Here is a 27344-nt window from a genome sequence, read left to right on the forward strand (position 1 = left end):
ATTATTGGTTCAAAAACAGATTATTTAATTTAAAAAAAATTTATTTGCTTCAAGTAAATATTTATTTGAGATAATAGTCAAGTAAACATTTATTTGAATCAAATAAATTTTTGTTTCAGTGTAGATATATATAATTAAAGTAATATATTACATAATAATTATAAAGGAATTACAATTTATATGTAATTTTTGTAATATTTGCGTAAATTTGTTTTTATATATAAAAGGAAAACAATGTTTTCTTAGCAAAAAAAAAAAAAATGTGAATGAGATGGTTATGGATATTGATCCAACCCTATCAAACCAGACATAATAGGGGTGGAGGAGTAAGCATTTGAACCAGCTCTTTGCTACTGATGGGTCTCTGATGTAAAAGGTCATGTTGAAGGCTTTTTTTCACCCATCAACGATCAATGCTTCCTTTAGAATGAACGAGAGGGCGTAAAAAATTAACCCCAGCTTCCCTTTCAGACATATTCGCTCTTTTCCAATAAAACCAGTTATCATTTTATTCCTCCCTCTAAATTTCGCGATGCAAATTACTAGTCTATTACAAAATTATTTTTTATACTATAATATATAATATAATAAATTTTAATAATACATAATTAATATTAATTATATTATATATTAATATATTTTTTTATTATATATATATATATATATATATATATATATATATATATATATATATATATATATATATATACATATATATATATATATATATATATATAATAAACTATTATGTATTATATGTACATCATTATATTTAGTAGATTTATTTATTATAATTTTTTTATTTTATTATATATATTCTTTAATTTTAATTTTTTTTTATTATAATAATAATAATAATAATAATAATAATAATAATAATAATAATATATGTGAAAACAATTCTCATACTTTACGGTAGGATTAAAATACAAATATAAAGAAATAGTTGAAGTAATATTTACTCTTGAAACGTTTCCGAGGGATTTACGAAAAGATGAATATCTTGAGAATCCTGATGGGGGTTCCCTATAATAACAACCTCTGCGAGTTCATAAATCATAAAACGTGCTGACTATACCTGGAGGACCGGAAATTTTTTTTTCACGAATTCCTCAACAGTTTTGGACTCCTGATACTTTTGTAGATCAAGCGTCTCCAATTTTAACCCTTGACTCTAATCCTTTAACTTAACTCTTTCCTTTGAGATCTCTAAATATTTATCTATGTACGAAATATAAAATTCCCGTTTCTCTTTTAAGAAATATTTCACTATTCACAAATAAGTATAAATTACTCTTTTAAAAATTTTTTAAACTTTAGAATAATTGTATAATCTGTAATAATTATACCAATTGTTGTAAACAATTATTATTATTATTATTATTATTATTATTATTATTATTATTATTGTTATTATATCTAAATTAATATAAAATATACGGTTGCAAACTGCAATATAAAATAAAACATATTACAATTTTTCATAAAAAGAAATAAAATATTTTCAAAAAGAAAAGGTTATTATAAAAATAATTGTAAAAAAAAGAACCAAGGAGAGCAGAAATTTCTTATTATAGAAAAGTTTCTCGAATATTCTGTTCTCCTGATTAAAATACCACTTATCGTACTGATTTATGCCTATTTGTGATACTGAAACTTGTTGTCAGTTTTGTGTATTGTGTTAGAATTTTATCACCATATATATATATATATATATATATATATATATTCATATGTGTATATTTATATATATACATAGTACATACATATCAAAGTAAACTGATAAAATTTTTTTCTTTATTATCGCGTTTTGTAATCATTTAAAAAAAAAATTAACATTTGTGTTAATTGAAAAATTTTGAACCAACTGTTAAATTCTAAGTTCCTAATATTTCTGTCACGCTATAATCGACAATTTCACGCCACATTGGAACCAAATTTTCAAGATCATATTCTTAATTTTGTCCCTCACTCTCTATCTCTCTTCATCCCCCTTAATACCAGTTTTTACATTCTACATTCCTAATTCAAAAATCACACTTTGGCATCAAATTAAATGACTTAAAATCATTATATTACCATTAGCTTTTTTTTTGTATTTCTATCTTTTTAATATAATTTTTAATTTATTATTTTTTAAAAATATTATTTAACAAATAAGATAATTATTAAATTTCTTATATTATTAATATATAATTTTATTATATTTGTATAATTATTTCATTATTTATTTATTGAACTATAGAATTATTAATTCAATTATTTAAATTTTTTTTATAAATTTAAATACTTAAAAATTGGTTTACTTTTAGATAATTCGAAAAAATTTTCCAAAATTTAATTTTTATTATCCGTTTTATAACATACGAGTACAATTAAATAAATAATTTATAATTATGTACCGAATTGAAAATTAATTATGTAATTATTTAATAATGTATATATAATGTAATAATATTATAACTTTACTGAATAATTTCTTAAATCAACTAAATTTTTTATCTTAATTATTATTGAAATCAGAAAAATCGAAAATTAAATCTACTTCATTTTGCAGACTACTAGAGAAATTAAATTTAGAAAAAAAATTAAAAATGGAGAATTGGAATTTCTCTCTCAATGATTGGAATAGTTTCTAAGGGTGCATGTGACCCTAATACTGTTCCCAGGTAAGATCATCCAAAAATGGTCCTGCCCAGCATCCCATGAACATTATCTTCCCAGCATCTCAAACCAAAAGAATTATGTGAATAGAAATATACATATATTTTTTTTGTTAAAAAAATTTTTTAAAAATATAATTCTAAAACATTTTTACAACATTTTTTTCCAAAAAAATTTTCTATATTTTGTTTTTAAAATTTTCAATTTCGTATGTTTTAATTTAAAGTGCGTAGTTTCAAAAAAAATTTTTAATTAAAACCCAAAATTTCTAACAATTTTTAATTAAATATACATATATACCAAAAGCAATTTTACACTCATTTTCCTAGTTACTTTTTAGAATGTGACAAATAATTCTTTTTTTTTCTCTTGCAATATTTTTTTCAACACAATTTATAGCAATTTTCTCAAAAAATTTTCCTATAATATAAAAATGGACCAAAAATAAAGACAAGAAGAACCCTTAAGTGTATGGAAAATTTTTTTTAAAAAAATGGCGTCTCAAGTTAAAAGAAGTTCCTACCGTACCCTGGGGCCCTAATACCGAATGGTATAAATTTGACCGTGGGCAAGAATCGTTCTCACGCTTTGCCTCGAGGTAAAAGATCGTCTTCAGAAGGGTCGTGGGAGGCTGCAGGGTCTTCTTCTCTTCATCTTCTTCTTCTTTTTTTTCTTCCTCGCTAAAACCCTGACCGCGCGACCTCTGAACTCCCCTGGGTTTGGAATCTCGAAACCGCGCTTCTTCCATCGGGGTAAATATTCTCTCTCTCTTTCCTTAGCACCATGAAATCTGACCTGGCCAACAATAATTTTCTACATACTTTACGACCCCTGACAGAGAGATAGAGAGTCATATTATAAAAGAGAATTCCTTGAAAACTTCAGGGGGGCTGCAGACAGAATTTTTAATTCTCCAACACATGGAAAAAAACATTTGAGGAAAATCTGTGCTCAAGGTCGCTTGAGTTCTTGGAATTGCTATAATGGAAAAAAAAACGAGAGAGAGAAAGAGAGGAGAGAAGAACCTTTATGGGAAGCTGTGAGGACGACCCGTGAGAACGTGGCTTCGACGAGGCTCAATTTCTTCCCAGGGTTCCTAGGAAAGCAGTCAACTTTAAGAAGTTCTCCAATGTTCGACCAATCAGATTTGAGACCGAAAAATCTTCGAATACCCCTCCCCCCCCAGTTCTCTTGCCTTTCGATTGAGTCAAATAATTTTTCTAAAAATATTGACTATTCTTAATTATAATTATTATAATACCAAACAGAAAATAAATGATCAACAAAACCTCTGATATAACCTCAAAATTTTGGTCAAAGATATAGAAAAGCGAAATTAGGAAAAAGATCTAAAAGCGAATATAACCACAAAATTTAATTCAGAAATAAAGAGACCTAAAACCTAATCTTAACTTATAATTAAAATATTAGAAAATAAAAACTAAAATAGTTTCACGAAATGACAATAATTGATTGACGGTTAAAGTCGCCATTTTAAAATTTTTTCTCCTGACGACCCCCCCCCCTCTTCTTTTCTCTTTATACTGTATACCGGATTTTAAGTATGTATGTACATACATATATATATAGGCGATTGAAAGATCTCTTGTTGGATTCTGGTCACTTGTGACTCCTGAGAATGAGAAGTCTCCTTTCGGACCTTGATTCTCACGCTCGGTATCCTTAGGGCCTCCCCAGGTACTTCTCGAAGGCCGTTACTAAAACGTCCTCCCGAGGACGTTGCTTTCTTCACGAGAAATTCCATCTCCGCAGCAGGTGCGTACGTATAACAGTCAATGAGCTCCATACCACTCTACCCCCCCTCTCCACCTCAACCCCCTTTCAAATTTACTCTCAAAGACAGTACATATACAATGTAAGTGCGGCAAACAAGTCTTGAGAAAAAAAAAATTACTCGAAACCCCTAATTTTTAACCAACTTACAGAATTTATAAATAAATCCCTAAATAATATCTCTATTAAAATAACGAAAAATGATTCAAACTCTAAAAGAAACGATTAATCGATATATCAAAAAGAGAAAATTCCTATTTTGACTTTAAATAACGTTAAATCTACTCTCTAAATCTGAATTAGTAAAAATGTTTACTAATTTGAATTAGTGACTCACTTTTTGCTTTAGAATTAGTTAAATTTTACTAATTGTTAGTAAAAGTTGTTAATAATTAGTAAAATTTTACTAATTCAGAAGCAAAATGTGAGTTACTAATTCACATTTTTACTAATTCAGATTTAGAGAGTACATAATCGAGGAAAAATCTAATCGATGTATCAATGATTGAATCGTCCATAAACTACGTTACCAATTTTTTATTCTTTTCAGAACCCCTCCCCCCTAAAATAGGTAACATAGTTTATAGATGGCCCCCTTATCAATGCTAAATTTAAAAAAATTGTTTTAATTTAAAAATTTCAAATGTAACCGATATATCGAAATTGAAATCGATTTTTCCAAAAAAAATGTAATTTTTAAGAATTTTACTCATATCTGAATTTAAGAAAAAAAATGGTCGTAAATTTTTTAAATCCGGTATTTATAATAAATTCAGATTTGAAAAATTAATTTTTTTAAAACGGATTTTTGAGCGGAAAAAAAATCTTTAAATTTCAAAAGAATATATTATCGTCTATTTTTTTTTAAATCTCAAACATAAATATTGAGAAAAAGTCACGTTTGCCTAGATATATACCTGATGTTTATTATAGTTATATACTCGTGTTTATACAATCATAAACATATATATGGTGTATGCGCACATGTTTTTCCATCTCCTATGCGTTTATTCTTTTTATCAATGACTTTTTTTTCCTTTCTCTCCGTTTGTGTAAACGTATATATGTATGTACATAAACGTTGGAAAGTTATAACCGTTTGAGAATATAATCTCCGGGGCAAGTATTTTTCTAGGCGGAGCGAGAAAGGAATTCAGATGAGATTTGGGAGAAAAATGACCGGTGAGATTATGGGAATCGACCACATGATTCCCACGGGTCGTGAGAACGAAGCTTCCACAAAACGAATTTTCTTCCCGTCACTCCAAGAAGAACATAATCCAAAAAGAGGTGTTTCAATTTATATTTCAGAAGTCATGGTTTAAAAAAAATTCCCTCCAGTGAAAATTTTCTACATCTTTTATTTTTTTGAGTAAAAAATTAATTTTGCGATTTTGAACAACAGAAAAAGAGAAATAATTTCAAGAAGGAGAAAATATATACTTTTGGTCATTTTTTTCACTAGTTGAAAGTTTTTCCAAATTATCAAGAAATTTTCCTACTCTACTCCTTTTTTTTGAGACGCATTTAATCGCATTTTACAAATTTTTTAAATATATTTATATACATTTAGAGAAGAATGAGACTTAAACAAAAGATGAAATTACTTTGGGAATGATTTTGGTTCCCATGAGTCCATTTGGGATGAAAAGGACGGTGAGGAGAGTGGTGCGGGAATGAGCAGGCCGAATAATTGGGAATAAAAAAAGGGCCTCTAACAGCTTAATGAAAATCACCGTCTGGATGCCATTAAACTTGTGTCAGACGTGAGATGTCTCACGCCTGGAATGTCTATCCAACAAAATAGCCCTGGAATTAGTATATGAGAAACTTTCCAAGAATGTCAAGCCTCATCAGACCGTGAGAACGAGACTCAATTTTCACCTCAACACCAACCAGAGTTTAATAAAGTACAAAGAGGATTTTCAAAGTTAAACGCATCATATATACGATATTTTTAAAGAATTAATCGAATTTTACTATTAATTCAATACTAATTCTAATTTTATTAAGACCTCGAAATTAATTAATTATCTTCAATTTAATTTATTTCGTTTCAATTCAATAATATTTAATTTATTTTAATTAAACCTTATTTCATTATATTTGAATGACATAATTAATTTAGATTAGGATTTAATTTAAATTAATTTTATTGACAATTTAAATACAATGAGCACAGAAAAAATTAATTCAATAGATTTTACAGAACTATCACGGATTAGCTCTTTACGAAACTGAGTTTTGTAAAATGTCCCTAAATATTCATATTAAACTCCAGAAATATTCAGTAGAAACAACGAAATTTCTGTAGTTTATCCGAAAATATCCATCACATTTTTACAAAACTCAGTTTTGTAAAGAGCTGTATCCGCTACTCCGTCACAGTTTTCTAAAATATACTGAATTAATTTTTTTCCGTGAGTGAAGAAATAAAATAATTATTTTAAATAATAAAAATTATTTTTTAAATAAATTATTAATTACCGTAAATTAATTTTTGATAATAAATATTATTTATATATAAATGATTAAAAAAAAAACCAGCGACAAAATGGAGTGAAAGGAAGCCATATTTAAATTTATGTTGGAATCCATTTTTAAAGGAATCCGACCCTATTTCCTATTCGTCGCGCAGTTCTTTTCCTTTTCTACACCTGCTGAGATCCTTTATATATGAAAAGAACTTGTTAGGACCTTCTGCTTCCCTATTCCTTGTTTACACAAGGAATCTTGAAAAGAATGGTTGGCAATCATCGAATGACAACAACAAAGTTGACATATTCAATAGTGTATTTCTTTTATATATTTAGAAATTGGCAATTATTTTTTTCTAAACTGAACAATTTCTTTTATTAAAACTGAAGAAATAGAGAGAAATTTCTTTTATCACGAAATTTACATTGTTACATTATTATAACTATTATTTATATTTTAACAAAAAAAAAAATTTCTATAAAATTATTTAACTAACAGTCAATTTAAAAAGAAATTCCTGTTTATCTCAAGAGTTTTAAATTAAATTAATATTGAAAAAATTGTTAAATTCGCGAATATTTAATTTTATCGTCCGTTATATTTCAATGAATTGGCAATGTTTTAATAATGGCGCATATATATATCCTTTAGATGAATGTAGTGGTAAATTTGTCTTTTCTGGTTTTCAAAACACACCTTTTTTTGGGAAAATTATTAGAAGCTTTAGTTATATATTGTTAGTGCAAGGGTATACTGCGAAACCTTGGATCTCATATCATTCGAGTGATTTTACATCGCAGATTTAAAATTGTAAGTGGGCAAGTAAAAAAATAAAATTCATGCTTAAAAAGAATTATAAAATATTCATGATTTAAAAAAAATATAAAATCAGAGTGTCCACATTTTTTTTTCAAAATTCACTGACTTTCCCTGACAAAAAAAAATCGTTTTCTCTAATTTTTTACAAGTTTTATTTTTGCGATAAGATAGTAAAATCTAGAAAAATAAAAAACGATCAGTAAAATAAAACCTATGAATTTTACATAAAATTCAACAAATTTTTCTTATCTATAGATAAGAAACTTTTTTAAAAATTTTTTTAAACTATTTGATTATTAATATTTTTGATTTAGTTTTCTATTTTTTTAAAATTTTTCCGCCGTTTTTTTTTAAATTTGGTATTCAGTATACACAAAGTGTTATGTTTCTTTCAAAATTCCCTCATTTACCCTTTTTCTCCTGATTGGTGAACACCCTGTAAAAATATCATGCTACACGTACCTTAAGATTATATGATGACATAACTTCAATGGCCATGGAAAATTTTGCAAATTGGACATGTCACCAGCAACCGCATACTCTAGAAACAAAAACGTTTAAATTAAAGCATTTAATACAGAATTTATAGTAAAAATAATTTAAATAAATAAAATAAGAAATAAAAAAAAACTTTTAAAAAAATTACAATATCTCGCAATAAATGACAAGTAAATTAATATAAAAATTTTGTTTAAAACTTAAAAGAAATTTAAAAATACAAAAAAAAAATTTTTCCCTTACTTCAAGGATAATTAATTTTAATAAATCGTACTATATTTCAACAAAAAAATTAATTCAAGATCATTGAATTAATTTAAAACTTCATTTAAATTGTTAACTTTTACGAGACAAAAAACGAAAAATTAAAATTCTTTTTATTTAATTATAAATAGAGAAAAAAATTAAATTACAAATACAATGTATATTTATTAAAAAAAAAGAGTCGAATATTCTAAATTGAGAGCTCTCTAAGACTTGAAAACTCTCCATTCCACTTCTGAGTCCCTGATGCTTTTACAGCCAGAGATGAAAGAAATTGAAAGAGAATATTCATCTCCTTCACAATATATACACTGTAGTTATCTCCAGATTCCCTTTTGTGGTCCATTCTCCCATAATAATAATAACAACAACAATATTCTGCGGTCGTATTTTCTGTTTGTGCGGCTTATTTAAATAGCACACTAAAAAAAAGAGCCCATGCCCAATAAGAAGACCTTATGTTCTCGCATGTGTCCCTAATCTTAAGATACACAAATCTGATTTTTTCATTGATTCAAATTGACAGGTGTCTTTTGAATTAAAAGCGTGCGTATACAAAAAAAAATTTTATATGCTAATATATAAACCATATGTATGTGGTATAAAATTTCAATCGTAGAAAATTGTAAACTTTTTTTTCTCGAAATAATAGGTTTCTAAGATACCAACGCCCCCCTTTTTTGTGTTCCCCACAAACGCCGCCTTAAAATCGTGAATGGGTCTTGACTTGAAATTCTTCTGTCAAACTTATGGATTCCTGATGACGTCCTTTGCCTAAATGGCTTTCATTAATAGTTCACAATAGTAATATTAACAGTAGTGGACTTTTTAAGTATTTTTTGCAAAAGATTGTAATTTTTAATTTAAAAAAAAAAGTTTATTTACTAGTAACTATAAATTATTATTATCAAATTATTAGGTTTGCAATTATTTATTAATTAATAATTTTTGTTTTAATCAGAATAGTCATATTTATTATATTATTTATTTATATTATAGATATAATTTATTATTATAAATACTTAATTTTTTTTTAATTCTTATATTCATACTAGAATCCACATATATCGAACATAAATCATTCTTGTATCGAATATTTTTTTTGGTAAAACATTTTTCTAATTTTTTAAAATCCGATGTGGGTTTTTTACTGTACTTAAAACAAAGAATTTTTTAATAAAATTAAAAAAGATTAATTAAGATTTTTAAATTAATAAAATGATTAAAATTTTTTTTTACCGATTTATACGAGTAATGAATAAGAATACACGAATTATTGAGAGTGTCAAAAAAATAAAACGACAACAAAGAGAGAGAGGGGGGGGATTCTTCATCTTTTGCATGGCACGTGGCCAGGGCCCAAGTCTAAGAAAAGTTACCTTCTTTGAGTTTCTATATTCCTGGCCCAAAGACCACACAAAATTGACTTTAAGCGGTAAATGACAAAAACCCCATTGTCGTGGTTTTCAAGTGATAATTATAATCCCCAACTGAGGTGTTATAATCCCCAAAGTTGAATATTCAACGACATTATATTCTTTGAAAGGAGAAAATTTACGATCTCTATCCACTATTGTAGCCTATACTTGAGACGAAAGCCTAATGGATTTTTAAGAATAGAAAATTTGGGTAAATATTATTATTATTAGGGTAATATTCCTTTTTAAAGGAATTATAGGATTTCTAAATCATAAAGACCCTAAGACTCTTTTCTATGTAACTTAGACTATTGTGATTTTACAGGTAAAGTAAGGAAACTTTATTCTATACTGTCAATGGATTCCTTCATAGACATTATGCATTGACGTTTAACATCAACTTCGTAAGACCTCCTTGCTTATTCTGTGATCCTAGTGAAAATAGTTCTAATTTTTTTTTAAAAAAAATCACTAACCCTTTCACTATTTGAAATATATTTTTAATTCTCGATTCTTTGCCGTTTATTTAAATTTTTTCATACTTTTTTTTATAATTTTTATTTATTTATATTTTTATTTATATTTTTATTTATATTTTGATGTTTGTTTTAATTTTTTATTTTAACTTTTTATTTATGTTTCTATTTTAATTTAGTTTGGAATAGTTGTAATCTAAATATGTTTATTATTTGACAAATAACTTTTTAAATAAATTTCTCACCCTTTTTTTATTTATTAATAATTAATTTTATGTATTTTAAATTATTTTGTATATTTTAACTGTTTGAATAAATTAATAAATAAATTATTAAATAAAAATTTAGTTAAATTCAAATTTTCGATACGAAATGAAAATTATAGAAGATAATTCATTTGTATAATAAATCTATTTTTATTTTTGTTTGTATTGACATTCTATACAAAAACTTTGAAACTAGACAAATCGAAAAATTCTTCGAGGATAAAATATAATATTATGTATTGACGATAGTTCAGATAGTGGGAAAATAAAGTGGGTCCAGGTATATATATGTATATTTATGGGCGATCATCAATTCGCTCCCGTAAGGGGAAGTAACCTTCCCCCACCACGCGGCCAGAGGCCCGAGTTCGAGTGTCGGAGCGAACTAGCACCGCGGGGGGCCGGGTCCCTTAATCCCTCATAAATTAGATTTTCCAAGTTTTCCTTAATGGCTTTTTCTACATATAAATAAATTTTTTAAATAACAACATTTTTAAGTTTTTTTTATCAAATTCGAAATCCTTACTTTATTACAATTTCATACATATGTTGTTTGACTTAAAAATGTTGATATTTAAAAAGTTTATAATTCGAACATTTTCTAAATATCTTTCTTCCTACAAATAAACGATTACGAAAAAGTAAATAAATATTTAAAAAAAACAATTCTTCCTTCACACTTGTGTTCCAGGCTTAGGATTAATTAAGTATTGTAACAAACATCCAAGAGTTTATTATTGCCAGAAAAGTTTTTGAATTTTTTCTTCTATAATATATAAAGAGAAGAAATATAATTTTAAAAAAATTCATAAAAAATTTATCTAGTTAATTTGGAATTTTTTTTTTTTTTGAAAATTTACAATAAAAAATTAAATAGAACATGAAATAATTTTTAAAAAGGATAATATATAAAATATTAAAATTCCTATCTTCTGTTAAATTGAAAAGGATTAGCAAAGGTGATGATATATGTAATTATAAACTTTTTAAAAATTAACATTTTTAATGCAAACAACATATGCACAAATTCGCAATTAAATAAGGATTCCGAATCTAATAATAAAAACTTAAAAATACTAATATTAAAGAATTTTTTTTTTTAAAGAAAATCCATTAAGGAAATCTTCTTAATGAGGGATTAAGGGACCCGGCTCCCCGCGGTGCTACCTTCGCTCCGAAACTCGAACGCAGGCCTCCGGCCGCGTGGTGGGGGAAGGTTACTTCCCCTTACGGGAGCGAATTGATGACTGCCCATATTTATACATATAGAATGGCCAAACTGAGAAACAGGTGATTGCCTTGAGAAAGTGGTAGAATGAAAGAGAGAGGGAGAGAGGTTGGGGACCGAAGGCCCCTGAAGCAAGGACGAAGGACCCAAACGAAGGTTGAAATACTTCTTTTATTATTATATTCGCCTAATATTGAATCGTCGAAAATTAACCCTTTCGAGGCCCAAAGTGCAACGGTCAGTCCTTTTCAATGCCCCCCCACCCCACCCCCTCCATTCATATCCAATAATCTTATTCTCTATTGGTCAAACTTTTTCACACTTACTTTGTGATTCTAGTCGCCTGATTCAACGTCTTCGATTAATTCGTATTTACAATGTTCTTCACGCCTCACGGCATGTTTTTAACGGATCATTAACGGTAGCCAATCGATGTTTAATAATGTCTCCTTCTTGGAGGATTTATTGATGCCTCTCCCCACCCACCTGCTGTTACTCTTTTTCTCTCTCACTTCTCCACATGCTATCACTTTTTCTCATCCCCTCTTTTTACCTTTCTCCTTCTCCAAACGACTATAAAGAGTGTTAATTGCCAAGAGTATCTTTAGCAAAAGAAAATATACTTTCTTAGACGATATAGATTCCTGATGAAGTGAGGATCTTAAATTTCCGTTTAAAGTATCAAAAAGCCCTCTAATCAATCTTAAAATTAAGTCACCATTTTGCCCATGAATAAAATTTATCATTATTTTTTCATTCATTATTATTGTTAATAATTATCATTACTTTTATTTCAATTTTATAGCATAACAGCTGTTAATATATTTTTTTACTTGTTTATATTATTAAATAATAATAATTATAATAAAAAAAAATTATTATTCATAATTATTTAAAAATTGGTAATTTACTTTACAAGGAAAATTAATATAAATATTACAATATTGTAAATTTTATAAAGAATCAATAAAAGGCCACTAAAATTTTTTTTTATCTATTATTTTCTTATTTGAAACATTAAAAAAAAAGTACAACGTTACTTTTGTCATTTCACAAAAATCTCAAATATTTTTCAACTGACTTTTTTACTCCCTGATGGATTAGGAGAACAGATGAAAGGAGGAAGTCTCTGTGGATAAACCGCAAGACGTATTTGAAAATATACTTTAAGATTGTGAGAGTGTGTGTGTGTGTGTGTGTGTGTGTGTGTGTGTGTGTGTATCTGCTCTTTGCCAATTTGTTATAACGATTGTGAAACGATTTTATTCAGCGTGAGAGTTTAGTCGCTTATTATTACTTCCGCTCTAATTCATTTTGAAGGCGTGAAAATCATTGTAAATACAAATTAGTTAAAGATTTTTGAACCGGCAAACAGAATGAAGAAGGAGTCGTCAAAAATCTTACGAATTTAAAAGGCACAACAGAATGGGTCCTATACCTCGAACTGTATACTATACATAAGACAGAGAGAGAGAGAGAGAGAAAGAGATTTTTTGTCACTAAACATTTTTTTAAAAAAAGTTTTACATTATAAACTATAATTATATTCGCATACATCGAATTAAATTTACGTTAATTAATTTTGTATTATTTTTAGAAAAATATATTGTTTAAATTAAAAAACGTTTAAATTGAAATTAAACATAAAAATTTTAATAACGTTTAAAGAAAAAATTTTCGATTGAATTTCAAAATAATGTCAATAATTGAAATTTCAAAATATTTAAATTGCTTTCAAAGCTCAAATATTTCTAAAATGTTAACAAAAGTTTTTGAAGAATATTTAAACATTAAAACGTAAATATTAATAGGGGCTTTTAAAATGACATTTAGATATCGTTACTTTTTATATAAGTATAAATAAAAAGAAATTTTTTTTTTAAATTTACTCGAATTTTTTTTTACATAAAAAACAATTTTTCTTATTTTTATATAAACAAATTAACGAGCTATTGGTAAATTTTATAAAATTGACTCATTAATTCATCAATTTTTCTTTACAACAGCAAAACTTTGATTTTTTTACAAAAATCAGAATATTCTCAAGTTAGCGAAAAAAAAAATTTTTGCGTGAAATTCACGTGGACTTGAAAGGAAATATTTTATTCTTCATTTTACTGATACCCTGTGCCGAATGTTTACAAAAGTCATTTCTTTCGTGAAATAGAATAGTTGTTGTGATGGTACCATAAAACAACCATGACAAAATATATTTGGAAGAATATGTAGTCAAAAAGATTAGACGAGGGTTTACTAGAAATAATATATATATACCTATAACTACCTGACTAGAAAACTATATATAATATGCTTTCGGAACGAGAAATACACCTGCAAGCAAGATATTTTGGTACCGAGTTACTTCTTTGATAATTATAAACTCCTGTTCATGGGGACCAGTAAAGTAGTGAGACTCTTGTTAACCCTTTCGATATCTCAGCCATTAAGGCCTCAACGAAGGCAAGTGGTATAAACTACAAACCGGTTTCTTTATAGTTTCGCCAGGCTTGAATCGTAAAAGACCCCTCAATATATATATATATATATATATATATATATATATAGGTATATATAGAAATCCAAGCAGGATTTCACTTTCATAAGAAACTCTAACTTGCACTAGTTTAAATAAATCTATTTTTTCAGTAAAAATTTTTTTTGATTTTAATTTAAAAAATTTTATAGGAAATTAATATTTTTAAATTAATTTTTACATTGATTTTTAAATTGATAATTTAAAAGTTCTACGCGTTTAACATTAAAATTTTTAAAATTCAGAGTAATTATTAAAATTCAAAGAATTCAAATTTCAATTTTTTTTTAACGTTACAATTTAAAAATTTGTGTTTAAAATTTAGAACGTTTTTGAAAAGTATATTTTATAAAATTTTTATTGATTTAGTTATTAATAACATGTACAAACTTTTAATCTCCAAATTTAAAACAATTTTAATTTTTTCAAATATAGTATTTATTTGTTTGTATTTTAATTTATTATTATTACTATTTTTATTATTACTATTATTATTATTATTATTATTATTATTTTCGTAAATAATGTTTCATGTTATTTATATTCTTCAAGACAATGTAGGAATATTATTTTCCGTTTAGTTAATTATACACATATATATGTATGCATATACAATTTGAGATAATTGAAAAGTGACTTTTAATTTTGTTTTTTCGTTATCGGAATGCTTGTAACCTTGGTACACTTCCTACAAGTTTCTACTGTTCTGTGATTTTGACAATGTAGTTTCTCTTTTGAAGGACCAATCCTTGAGAATTTACTTAATACAATATAATCTTTTTTTCATTCTTTAAATATAATTTATAATAGTCATACTTTTCAATTATCTTTAAATATTTAAAAAAAAAATTAACATTTTTCATTATTATTATTTTTATTATAAAAAGTAATTATATTATTCCTCATATATAATATAATATAAAACATAAAAAATAATAATAATAACAATAATTATAATAATAATCATAATAATAATCATAATAATAATTTTTAAGATTAAACATTTAAATTTATGAAAATATCATAAATAAAAAAAACCGTTAACTTTAAAAATGGAACTAAGTTCAAAATTATTTTTATAAATGACTGTTTTGCATTAAATGAACCGATTTTTTAACTTAGAATAAGAAAAAATGTTATAAAAATTTTTTTTTTAATTTTATCGGATATTTCAATAAATTGTCAATATTTTGATGATGGCGCTTATGCAGGTATTCTTTTTGATGTATGAAGTGGTAAATTTGTCTTTTCTGGTTTTCAAAAATCCTCTTTTTTGGAAAATGATTATAAGCGTTAGTTATATTTTTGTTAATGCAAGGGTGCTGCGAAACGTTGGGTCCCATAATCTCAGGGATTAACATCGCAGACTCAAAAATTATTAGTAGGGAAACTACAATTCATGCTTTCTAATAAAAATAAAAAAATTCAAGTTCATGAAATAAAATATAAAAATTCATGCCTTACACACCTTGATGATGATGATGATTTGAAACGATGAAACCTTGATATTGTTCTTTCACTCCAATAACCATGAATCCAAATTGAAAAAGGTTGCAATAGCATATTCTGTAAAAGAAAACAAAAATTAAATTTATTTTTAAAAAATATTTAAATATTTCTAGAATTTTAAGTCAGGGAAAAAAATTACATCATGAAAATACATAAATGACAATTATGAATAAAAAAACAAAATAATAAAAATTCTGAATTTTTTTTGCTAAATTCATTTTTAAATGGTCCGGGTTCCTGTTTCTTGGAAAAAAAGGGGGAGGATACTGTTTCGTATACCATTTATTTTCTTTTCCTATATATACACGAAAGGTATCCTTTCATTCGTAAACTGGCCTCTCGGAAGATGCCGAAGGGTCCTCCCATAATCCCTCGTGATTGGTCCTCTCTTTACATCAGACCCTAACGTACTTTCTTTAAACTTTCTTGCCCTTCATATTCTCCTGTTCAACTTGTTTACAAAAGTCATTTTGATGAATAGAAAGTCAATTGACCGTAAAATTGTTCACACTTAGGACCCATTATTAGACCCAGCGGTTAGTCCCAACTCAACACTCGTTGAATATATACAAAAACCCCTCTTAAGAGTTCCCTATTCAAATAAACTCCTCAACAGGTGTGTGTGTGTGTGTGTGCAACTTTGGAATTTCAAAGACAAGGACAAAATAAACAGGAAACTTCTTTAGATACTATCCTGATAGAAATTGAAAGCGGACACAAGTATTTCGAGATTATTATCTCAAAACATATACACATATTTTTCTTTAAAAATTCTTATTAAAATTTTCTAAATTTGAATTTTATTTCTACTTTAACGAATTTATATAATTATTTAACGGAATTTAAATTATAGAACACAAAATTTTTTATTCCTAAAATTTTTTTAAATAAATAATTTGACTTAACAAAAATTTGTTTTACGAATATAGAAATTCAATTAAATTCTTTTACTATAGAAATGCGGATTGGTATAATAGAACACAGAAAATTAAAAGGCATTAAAATAAGCTGCAACGCTTATCATTTTAATCCAATTTTGCTTATTTTAATACCAAAATGGTTTAAAATAAGAAAAATTGGATTAAAATAATAAGCGTGCAACGCTTATTTTAATACCTTATAATTTTCTGTGAAATTTTGTTAAAAATGAGATATTTGGTTAAATAAACATTCTGTTTAGAAATTGGCTAAAAAAATAATTTACCATTTTGAAAAAATATACTTTAGAAATACATATATGTATATATATACGTATAATATATAAAAATAGATACATTTTCGTTCTGGAATCCTGAGACTCAAGTTTACACAAGTAATTTGGGGCTATTGAAAGACTAAATTGACCGTGAAATTTTGACAACGATATATATATATAGTTATACTGTAAAGTATAGGGTCCAGTTGTCCCAACTACCTGAAATCGTTGCGGTCGAACCAAAAATACAAGAGTGACTCCTCTTTCCTCCTGTTATCCTGCTACTAATGTGGAGCAATTCTTGTCACTTTTCAAGATCTTCCTTTAACCCTTTTATCCACATTGTTCGTAAGAAAAGACCAAGTATCACGATTTTAAATCGACTTATCCCACACATCTCAATTTTAACATCATTTTCTCTATTTATATTTTACTTTCATTAATTTTATTATTTTTATTATTATTATTATTATTATTATTATTATTATTATTATTTAAATTATTATTAAAAATTATCGTTTAGAAAAATTTTTTATTGCGAATTTCAAAGGATAAAAATAAAACTCAAATGTGTGACTGATTTGAATTCTTGGAAATCCCTTTAAATTTCATTCTATACCTGGCGTTGAAGATGGATTTCAAAAAAAAATTGAATCCTAAAAGGCGACAGGTATTGCTCCACTTTGGGACAAGGACTCCAGAAGGAATAAGGAGTATTTCGTTTTCAGGTAGTTGAGAAAAGGTCCTTTTCACTTTTCAAGAATGACTTGAACTTCTAACATAATAAATGACTAAAGGGTGTGAAAAGAAAACCTCCGGGGTATCAATTACAAAATTTATGGTCAATTAGTTCGATGAATAGAAAAAGTTGACTTTTGTATACTTTTCTATCAGGAATACAGAACGACGAAGGAAGTTATGGGGAAAAACAGGATTTTTCAAAATGGAGGAAATAACACGCCGTTTTTATTTTTTCCCCAATTGTATATATAGAAAACTTATAAGATAGTAATAACTTATTACCTATATATAATATAATAACTATTATTATGGTACTGAATTTTTTGTTTTTATTAGAGCAAATATAGGTCTAAAGTGTTAAAAGAGAGAGTTAATTAAAATTAAAATTATAATTGAAAGTGTTTATTAAACAATAAAAATTGAAGTTCAAACATAAACAGCTCAATTTTGTAAAGTACACTGTAAAAAATCTTTTTGGAGATTGTACATTCACAATTTGTATTTTTGTTAAAATTTGTAAAATTACTATATTCAATAAGGTTATGTTACTACATTTAAAAAAAAGCACTTTTACCATTTTCTGTAAATTTACTATACTTTCAAAGTGGGTAATAGGTGAAACATAATTAGTTGTTGCATCCGTCATCTATTACCCACTTTGAAAGTAGTAAATTTACAGAAAATTGTAAAAGTGCTTTTTTTTAATGTAGTAACATATAACCTTATTGAATATAGTAATTTTACAAATTTTAACACAAATATACAAATTGTGAATGTACAATCTTCAAAAAGATTTTTTACAGTGTAGAAATCAATGAGTATACATAACCTCAAAAATTCGAGGATAAGGAAAAAGTAACAAAGAAAATATAAGTTAAAGACAAAGAAGATAACATAACCTCAAAACTTAATTTCAAAAATGAAATGAAGGAACGAACATAACCTAGCAAAAACTCGATATCAAACAAACACAAAACTAATTATAGTAAAAAATAACCTCAAAACTGAAAATAATATTAAAACATAATGACTAAATTACCAGTAACATTATTATTTTATAACGTCTATATAACGGTAAATAAAAGTGATTAAATTTAATTTTAGAGATAAAAAACTAAAATTTTAATGTGTTTAAATATAAAAAAAATTTAAAGGGAGATTGGTATATCATATACTTTTCTTAGTATAGTTTATACTCAGGTATATATATATAAAATCGTGACCTTCGACAAGATTAAATTTTAAGATTTGATCTTTGGCACCAGCGTCCTTGGGAACCGCATGTAATAACCGACGACGACTATACGAGACCTACTCTATAGAAAATTCCTGAAGCATTCAAGAATTGAATTTTATGGAAGAGTGAATGGCGCGATAACATAATAAAATGTATGGGAAAGTTCCTGTGAGGTCGCGAGGCCTTTTAAAATTCTCTATCGATTTATTATTTTGCCCCATTTTATATAGGCCAATAATGATTAGTTTTTAATAGCAGTAATTGTTATTTTTGTTGCGTTCATATTGTAATTTTTTTCTCATATACTTAAAAATACAAAGTTATTATTATCATAATAATAAGTTAAATATATACTTGTATTTTTAAATATATATAAGAATATGAACAAAAAAAATGCAATTACTGTTATTAAAAACTTATTATTATTATTATTATTATTATTATTATTATATATATAGAATTTGAACTTTTCGAAAATTATGGAGGCTACGAAGCATAAAATTTGTGTTTGGCCCGCTGTATATATGTATATATACAATGGGGTTGAGTTTGCAAAAGTTGCGATGAGTCTCTCACGAGCCCGGGATATAGGTTTGGGAACGTCTGGTCTTCACACCAACTCTTCATGGTGGGAAACGCCGTTGAGCCATTGGCTTGGGTATGGGAAACATTGATGATTCCCAGGCAATGAATGTTGTGTCTGGCTCTTAACACTGTTGTACTGGTATTATATATATATATATATATATCTCCTCAAATTATAATCGTATATAACGTTTAACGTAACGTATACGTAAACGCATAGGCTTCATATACGCATATATTCGAATAAAAAAATATTCTTAAATTTAGAATATATATATATACTTGGGACCGATTTTAGAATATTTTATACTTAAATTTCAGTATGTAATATATCTTAAAATTATATAGAATATATTCTTGGTACTTAGTATATGTACATACACGGAGAAAAATGAAAAAACGAATAAAGTAATTTTTACTACTTTAAAAGTAAAATTGGACCTGTCCGAAGTTTCTGCGCAACTCTGGTAACTTTTACTCGAAAAATAGTAAAATTGACTATTTCTGTAGTAAATTTTACTGTTTCCGTAGTAATTTTTACTATTTCTGAAGTAAATTTTACTATTTTTTGAGTAAAAGTTGCCAGAGATGCGCAGAAACTTCGGACAGGTCCAATTTTACTTTTAAAGTAGTAAAAGTTACTTTTTCTTTTTTTCCGTGTAGCATTTAGAATATAATATACTATATAAGTACTAATATATTCTAATTTTAAGAATATTTAATACGGAATTTAGGTATAAAATATATTAAAATAGGTCCCAAGTATATATATATTCTAAATTTCAGAATATTGTTCTTTCGGTGCGTAACACTTATTTAAATATATATAGTGAGTCCATATGTCACAATCACTCATCCATTTAATTCCAAAAAGGAAACAACAAATTAAAGTCTACGAATGACTTTAATTAGAAAATTACACACTTTTCCTTCCCTAAAATTGTTTCTTTATTTATTTTTCCATCCTGTTATTATTATCATTACACCGAAAAAAAAGTATTCTAAAATTTAGTGTATACATATGTACCTATTTTAGAATAATTTATACTTAATTTCAGTATGTAATATTCTTAAAATTAGAATATATTCTTAATATTCAGTATATATTTAGCATTTAGAACTAAGTACGAAGAATATATTCTAATTTTAAGAGTATTACATACTGAAATTAAGTATAAAATATTCTAAAAATAGGTCCCAAGTCTAAATTTTAGAATATTTTTTTCGGTGCGTAATACATTGAAGTAAAATTAGAACCGGCAAAATCGCGAAAAAAAGATGCCCAAAATTAAAAGTATAATGTAATATATAAAAAACGTAACTATTTACAAATTTATTACTGCGATAATTTAAAATTTTCTGCAAAAAATAGTGCTGGAAAAATTAAATCTTGTAAATACGCTGCTCGACTATATATATATAGATATATATATATATATGTATATGTACATATACAGTATATATATCTATATATACGCATATACCTATAGGTATATATATCTATAGTACCATAGGGAGAAGGTATGCCCTAAGAATCTTCCATCCTAGCCATCTTACCGGCTCCATGCCATCTTCTTAAGCTCTATGCTTTCCTGTTGTTTCTAAACACTTGGTTTCGTTCGACCCTAACCTTTCTGACATTCAAAGGTCTTTCAAATTATCTATCCTCCTCTATATACCTACTTCTCATATCACTTGTATCATTTTTTTTTTTTTTTTTTTTTTTTTTTTTTTTTTTTTTTTTTTTTTTTTTTTAATACAATTTTTTTTTCTTATTCGCATATAGTGAAATCTCTACATATTAGGCAAATAGAAATTTTTTTAATGAAAAAAAATTTACAGCAAAAAAAATGTCATAAAAAGCACAAAAATTGTGTATTAATAAAGTACAGTTGAGAAGGAACAAAAATAGTTATATCAACTAAAATTCAGATGAAAATTAAATGAATAGGGGGTGAATATGCAAAATGTTTTTAAAAGGGTTGTAAACAACAAGTTTTTCAGGGGCCACGTGTTCCTCACGAGTATGTATAAATATACATATATATATACTGACAGACACACACATATATATCTAGCGATAGAGTCTAGACAGTACGGAGACGTGTCATGATCAGATCTCGAAAATCGTGGGAAGACACGTGCGAGCCGTCGACTTTCCCAGCCTTCCTATAATTTTATTAAAAAAAAAAAAAAAAAAAAAAAAAAGAAAAGAAAAAAAAAGAAGTGAGATTCGAATGGTCACCACCCGGAGAAGGCCACGGAGCGTGAGAAGATACCAAACTTGGGACCAGCTTTGGTCTCTCAACTATCAGGCATACAGAAACATGAAGAAAGTTATCCAAGAATACACTCTAAGAATAAGTAAAAATTTTCAACTAATTTGAATTAGTGTCTTACTTTTTGTTTTTGAATTTTTACTAATTATATATATATATATATATATATTATAATACAAAAATTGTATTAATTGGATAGTTGAAAAATTGTTTTTACTATTAATTAGCTAATTCAAAATCCAAAAAGTGAGTCACTAATTCAAATTATATGTTAAAATTTTTACTAATTCAGATTTAGAGAGTATTATTATTATATTCCTCCCTTATTTTTAATGTTGTCAATTATCACAAAAATTGTCGCATTTTACAAACTCGTATATCTGCAACTTAGAGATAAAATGTAGAAAAACATAAATAATACTACATTTTCCCTGCGGTGTTTTAAAATTTTTATTTTTGAATTTTATAAAAAAAAAACACAATTCGTAAAATGTACTTACTTATATTTGAATTCTTTTATGTTTCAGGTGAGTAAATATGCATCATAAATACCATGGGTACACGTGAGTTTTTAATAACATATATAAGAAATTTGGATATTATACTCTCTAAATCTGAATTAGTAAAAATGTTTACTAATTTGAATTAGTGACTCACTTTTTGCTTCTGAATTAGTAAAATTTTACTAATTATTAGTAAATTTTACTAACAATTAGTAAAATTTTACTAATTCAGAAGCAAAAAAAGTGAGTCACTAATTCAAATTAGTAAACATTTTTACTAATTCAGATTTAGAGAGTACTTTTTTGCGAAATAATACAGTTTTATCACACATGCAAAAAACAAATACTAGAACCGTTAACATCTTAAATTCAAATTACCTGAAAACTAGCGTAATTTTTATCTTAAAACTATATATAGATTAAGTCAATTTTAGGACTTAAAATTATACACTCAAAAGGCTGAAATTCAGTAAAAATGGTATTCTAATATTAACGGTTTTAGTCAAAAGTAAACTGAAAGTAGTATAAGTATTATTTTTTAGTGTGATGGTTTATTAATTATTGAATATCAAACAAGAAGAAATTAATTTTTAAAGAGACGTATTTAAACATTTTATTATTCTTCTTCATGTTATTTTAACATTTGTTGAAAATTTTTTTTAAAAAGAATTTTCTAAAATAAAGTATAGACAAATTGAGGGGTAGGTTTAAGTGAGTTTGAAAACCTGCTTAAATCGGCTGATCTCCTAGTCGACCTGGGAATCAATTTCCCCTGAAGCTGTGAAGATTCTCACGAGAGGCCAGAAAGGCAAAATACATATATATATATATATATATATGTTTTTCGAGCCAATGAGAATCGAGAAAGCATCTCAACGGCGCTGTCTTATAGGTAAACCAATACATGTAAATATACACATATACTTTGAAAGGATATTATCCCGTGGGAAGAAACGTGCGTGCTTCGACTATATAGAAATAGGAAAACAATTGCACAATAAAATACCATGTGGAATAGACTCTTTGAATAGTCTACTCGCCTACTACGAAAGTTACCAAGGCAGAACATCTTTTAAATGCATTAATTATTGATCTCCTTTAAAATTCACTTTTCAATTAAACTCCTCTTCTTTACTCTGAAGAAAAAATTTATTTGGTTCAAATATATACTCGATTACTTGACTATTATCAAATAATTATTATTTGAGTCAATTAAATTACATATATATTTGTTTCAAATACAGAAATTATTGGTTCAAATACAATTTATTTAATTCAAATAAAAATTATTTGGTTCAAATAAATATTTATTTGATAATACTCAAGTAATTGAGTATTTGAATCAAATAAATTTTTTTTTCAGTGTAACGTTATCTACAAACTGTTAAAAATTTTTGGCCGAAATTTTATAAGACACTTTATTCTTAAAGTTAGAATAAAACACTCTTAAAATAAGAAATAATTCTAAAAATTAGAATCCTTAAATTTAGAATTTCTAAATTTAGAATTTTCTTTATAAGAAACGCAGTTCTTAATTTAAGAATTCTCTTATATTTTAAGAGTATTTATATTTGATTCTAACTTTAAGAATAAAATGCAGGCTGGAAATATTCTTAAATATAAGAGCCAAGAAATTTTTAAATTTAGAATTTCATTTTTCAATATACAATATATATTATGTATATAGAAACTTGTTTATAATGCGATGACTTTCCGCACAAGGTGAAACAGGAAAAAGATATAGTTCGATTAATTATAGAGAAAAAAATCGGTAACATTCCTTTTAAACTATCCAAAATGTATAGGTTCAATATAAAGTACCTAAGTCCAATTAAGGTTTAAATAAAAGTTTAATGTAGATTTAATGTAAGTTCAAAACAGGTCAATGTATGTTTAATATAAATAGGTCAAATTTTAGTTCTAATTTTGGTATAATTTAGGTTAAATATAGGTCAAAATAGATCAAATTTGGTATGACCCAGATCAAACTTAGGTCCAATATAGGTCAAATTAGGTCTAACCTAGATTAACACAGGTCAATGTAGGTCTAATTAAAGCTAATTTAGGTTAAATTAGGTTAAACCTAGATCTAATTAAGGTTCGATTTAGGTTAAATTAGGTCTAATTTAGGTCCAATATATGCCCAAGTATGTTAAATTAGGTCTAACATAGATCTAACTTAGATCTATAATTTATATCAAACATAGGTTAAATTAGGTCCAATATAGGTCAAATTAAGTCTAACACAGATTAATACATCAGGTCAAAGTAGGTCTACTTAAATCTAATTTAGGTTAAATAAGGTCTAAACCTAGATCTAATTAAGGTTCGATTTAGGTTAAATTAGGTCTAATTTATGTCCAATATAGGTCAAAGTATGTTAAATTAGGTCTAACATAGATCTAACTTAGATCTATAATTTATATCAAACATAGGTTAAATTAGGTCTAACCTAGATCTAATTAAGGTTCGATTTAGATTAAATTAGGTCTAATTTAGGTCCAATATGTAGGTCCAAGTATGTTAAATTAGGTCTAACATAGATCTAACTTATATAGACTATATACTTATATCTATCTATATAATTTGTACCAAACATAGGTTAAATTAGGTCTAATTAAGATTTAATATAAGTCAACGTAGGTCTAATTAAGTCTAATTTATGTCCAATATATAGGTCAGGGGCTGTTCACAAAATACGTAACGCTTTTTTGGGAAAATTCAACCCCCCCTCCCTCCCCCCATGTAACGCACAGTTACAATACATTAGCGCTATTTTTTTGGCTGACCGTAACTAATAGCTTGACCCCCCCCCACCCCCTAGAAGCGTTACGTATTTTATAAATAGCCCTGTCAAATAAGGTCTAACCTAGAACAAATTTATGTTAAATATAGGTCTAAATAGGTCTAATTAAATCTAATTTAGGTTAAATTAGGTCTAACATAGATCTAATTAAGGTTCGAGGTCTAATTTATGTCCAATATGTGTCAAAGTATGTTAAATTAGGTCTAACTCAGATTTAATATATAGGTCAAAGTAGGTCTAATTTATATTTAATTTAGGTCAAATTGGTTGGATCAATTGGATCTATAATTTATGTTAAATATAGGTTAAATTAGGTAAAACCTAGGTCTACTTTAGGTTCAATATATAGGTCAAATTAGGTTTAATTTAGGTTCAATATACATATATATAGGTCAAAGTATATGTTTAAAAAATGTGTTAAAGTATATACAGCTTTAATACAGATCAAAGAAGATTCAATTAAGGTTTGAATTAAGTCTAATGAGGGTTCCACATATATATATATACACAGAAAATTAAAAGGCATTAAAATAAGCTGCAACGCTTATTATTTTAATTCAATTTTGCTGATTTTAATACCAAAATTGATTAAAATAAGCAAAATTGGATTAAAATAATAAGCGTTGCAGCTTATTTTGATGCCGTTTAATTTTCTGTGTAGGTTTATGTATAGATTTTAAATATTGTATATAGGTCATGTATGGACTAATTAAGGTTCAAAATAGGTCAAAGTATGTCCAATAAAGATATACAATATTTCAGTCTAATGTTGGATTAAAATCTGCTTAATATATAGGTCAAAGTAGGTAATAATACTAAATTCACCTTCAATGAATGTAAATTTTAGATTCAAAATAGGTCAAAATATATGTAAATACAGTTTCTATATACAATAAGTCAACGTATATATTTACAAATTCGATTTTAATGTTCAAAGAAATTTCTAAAATATATAAAACCCACTAAACCCTTTAGTTGAAAATGCAATATTTTCCCGCTACTTCTAATTTTTCTAAGAATTAAAATAGTCCAAAAAGAGTTTTAAAAAAAAAAATCTGTTCTTCCTTTTCATATACACACGGAGAAAAATGGAAAAACGAATAAAGTAACGCTTTTACTACTTTAAAAGTAAAATTGGACCTGTCGGAAGTTTCTGCGCATCTCTGGCAACTTTTACTCGAAAAATAGTAAAATTGACTATTTCTGTAGTAAATTGTACTGTTTCCGTAGTAATTTTTACTATTTCTTAAGTAAATTTTACTATTTTTGGAGTAAAAGTTGCCAGAGATGCGCAGAAACTTCGGACAGGTCCAATTTTACTTTTAAAGTAGTAAAAGTTACTTTTTCTTTTTTTCCGTGCACCCATAGCACCACTAGAATATCGAGTCAATGACCTCACGTAAGAAGTGTCAAAGCGCATTTATCTCTAATATATATATATATATATATTCTTACCCTCACGTGTTCGTCACGTGAATCCAATGCGATAAGGGTCAAGCTTTACGATGGGATTAAATTCTCTCTCACTCTCACTCTCTCTCTCTCTCTCTCTTTCATTCTTCGCGGGGTCTCCATGCGGCGTTGATCTTCGACTCGTGCACAGGGGGTTAAACTTTATGGGTGGTTTTAACTACAATCCTCGCACGGGGTAAAGTGAGCGCGTACAAGAATATCGTAGGGTAAGAAGAAGAGGGGAGGGGGAACCTGTGAGTGTGCGGAGGGAAGTGAAGAAGATAAGATTCTGCGGCATACCAAGTTTGGAATTGGACGACAGCCTCTTCCCAGCCAATTAAATCGTTCCCACGGGATCGTACCGTGGGAGAGGACTCCGGGAACGCGAGAAATTGAAACCCCGAGTAGTCAGGACCTTATGTTGGTCCAAGAAGTATATGTATATTTATATATACTATATATATATTGGATCCCGGGTGTGGGCCATGGCCAATGATCATCGGACTGATTTCACTTTTTTTTTTTTTTTTTTTTTGTTCCCACGGGCAAGGTCGTCGTGGTAAAAGGCCGACGACGGGTTACGATGTCTCGACACACAC

General features: G+C 26.9%; 2 protein-coding genes across 2 annotated transcripts in view; one reads left to right on the forward strand and one right to left on the reverse strand.

The window, feature by feature from the left end:
- LOC127281166 (neurexin-1) overlaps positions 1–27344 on the forward strand; it is a 358116-nt gene that overhangs the window by 308393 nt on the left and 22379 nt on the right. The window lies entirely within an intron of this gene.
- The window catches only part of LOC127281174 (NADH dehydrogenase (ubiquinone) complex I, assembly factor 6), a 48466-nt gene continuing 29339 nt past the window's right edge, over positions 8218–27344 (reverse strand). Inside the window, exons 6-7 of the transcript XR_007842933.1 lie at positions 15907–16004; positions 8218–8296 (exon numbers count right to left, since the gene is read on the reverse strand). The gene's annotated coding sequence lies outside the window, so the exon portion shown is untranslated. The remainder of the gene's footprint in view (positions 8297–15906; positions 16005–27344) is intronic.

The sequence above is a fragment of the Leptopilina boulardi genome, unplaced genomic scaffold (genome assembly GCF_019393585.1).
Source record: "Leptopilina boulardi isolate dan_hultmark-lab unplaced genomic scaffold, ZJU_Lbou_2.1 LbouV2_266, whole genome shotgun sequence".
Lineage (NCBI taxonomy): Eukaryota > Metazoa > Arthropoda > Insecta > Hymenoptera > Figitidae > Leptopilina > Leptopilina boulardi.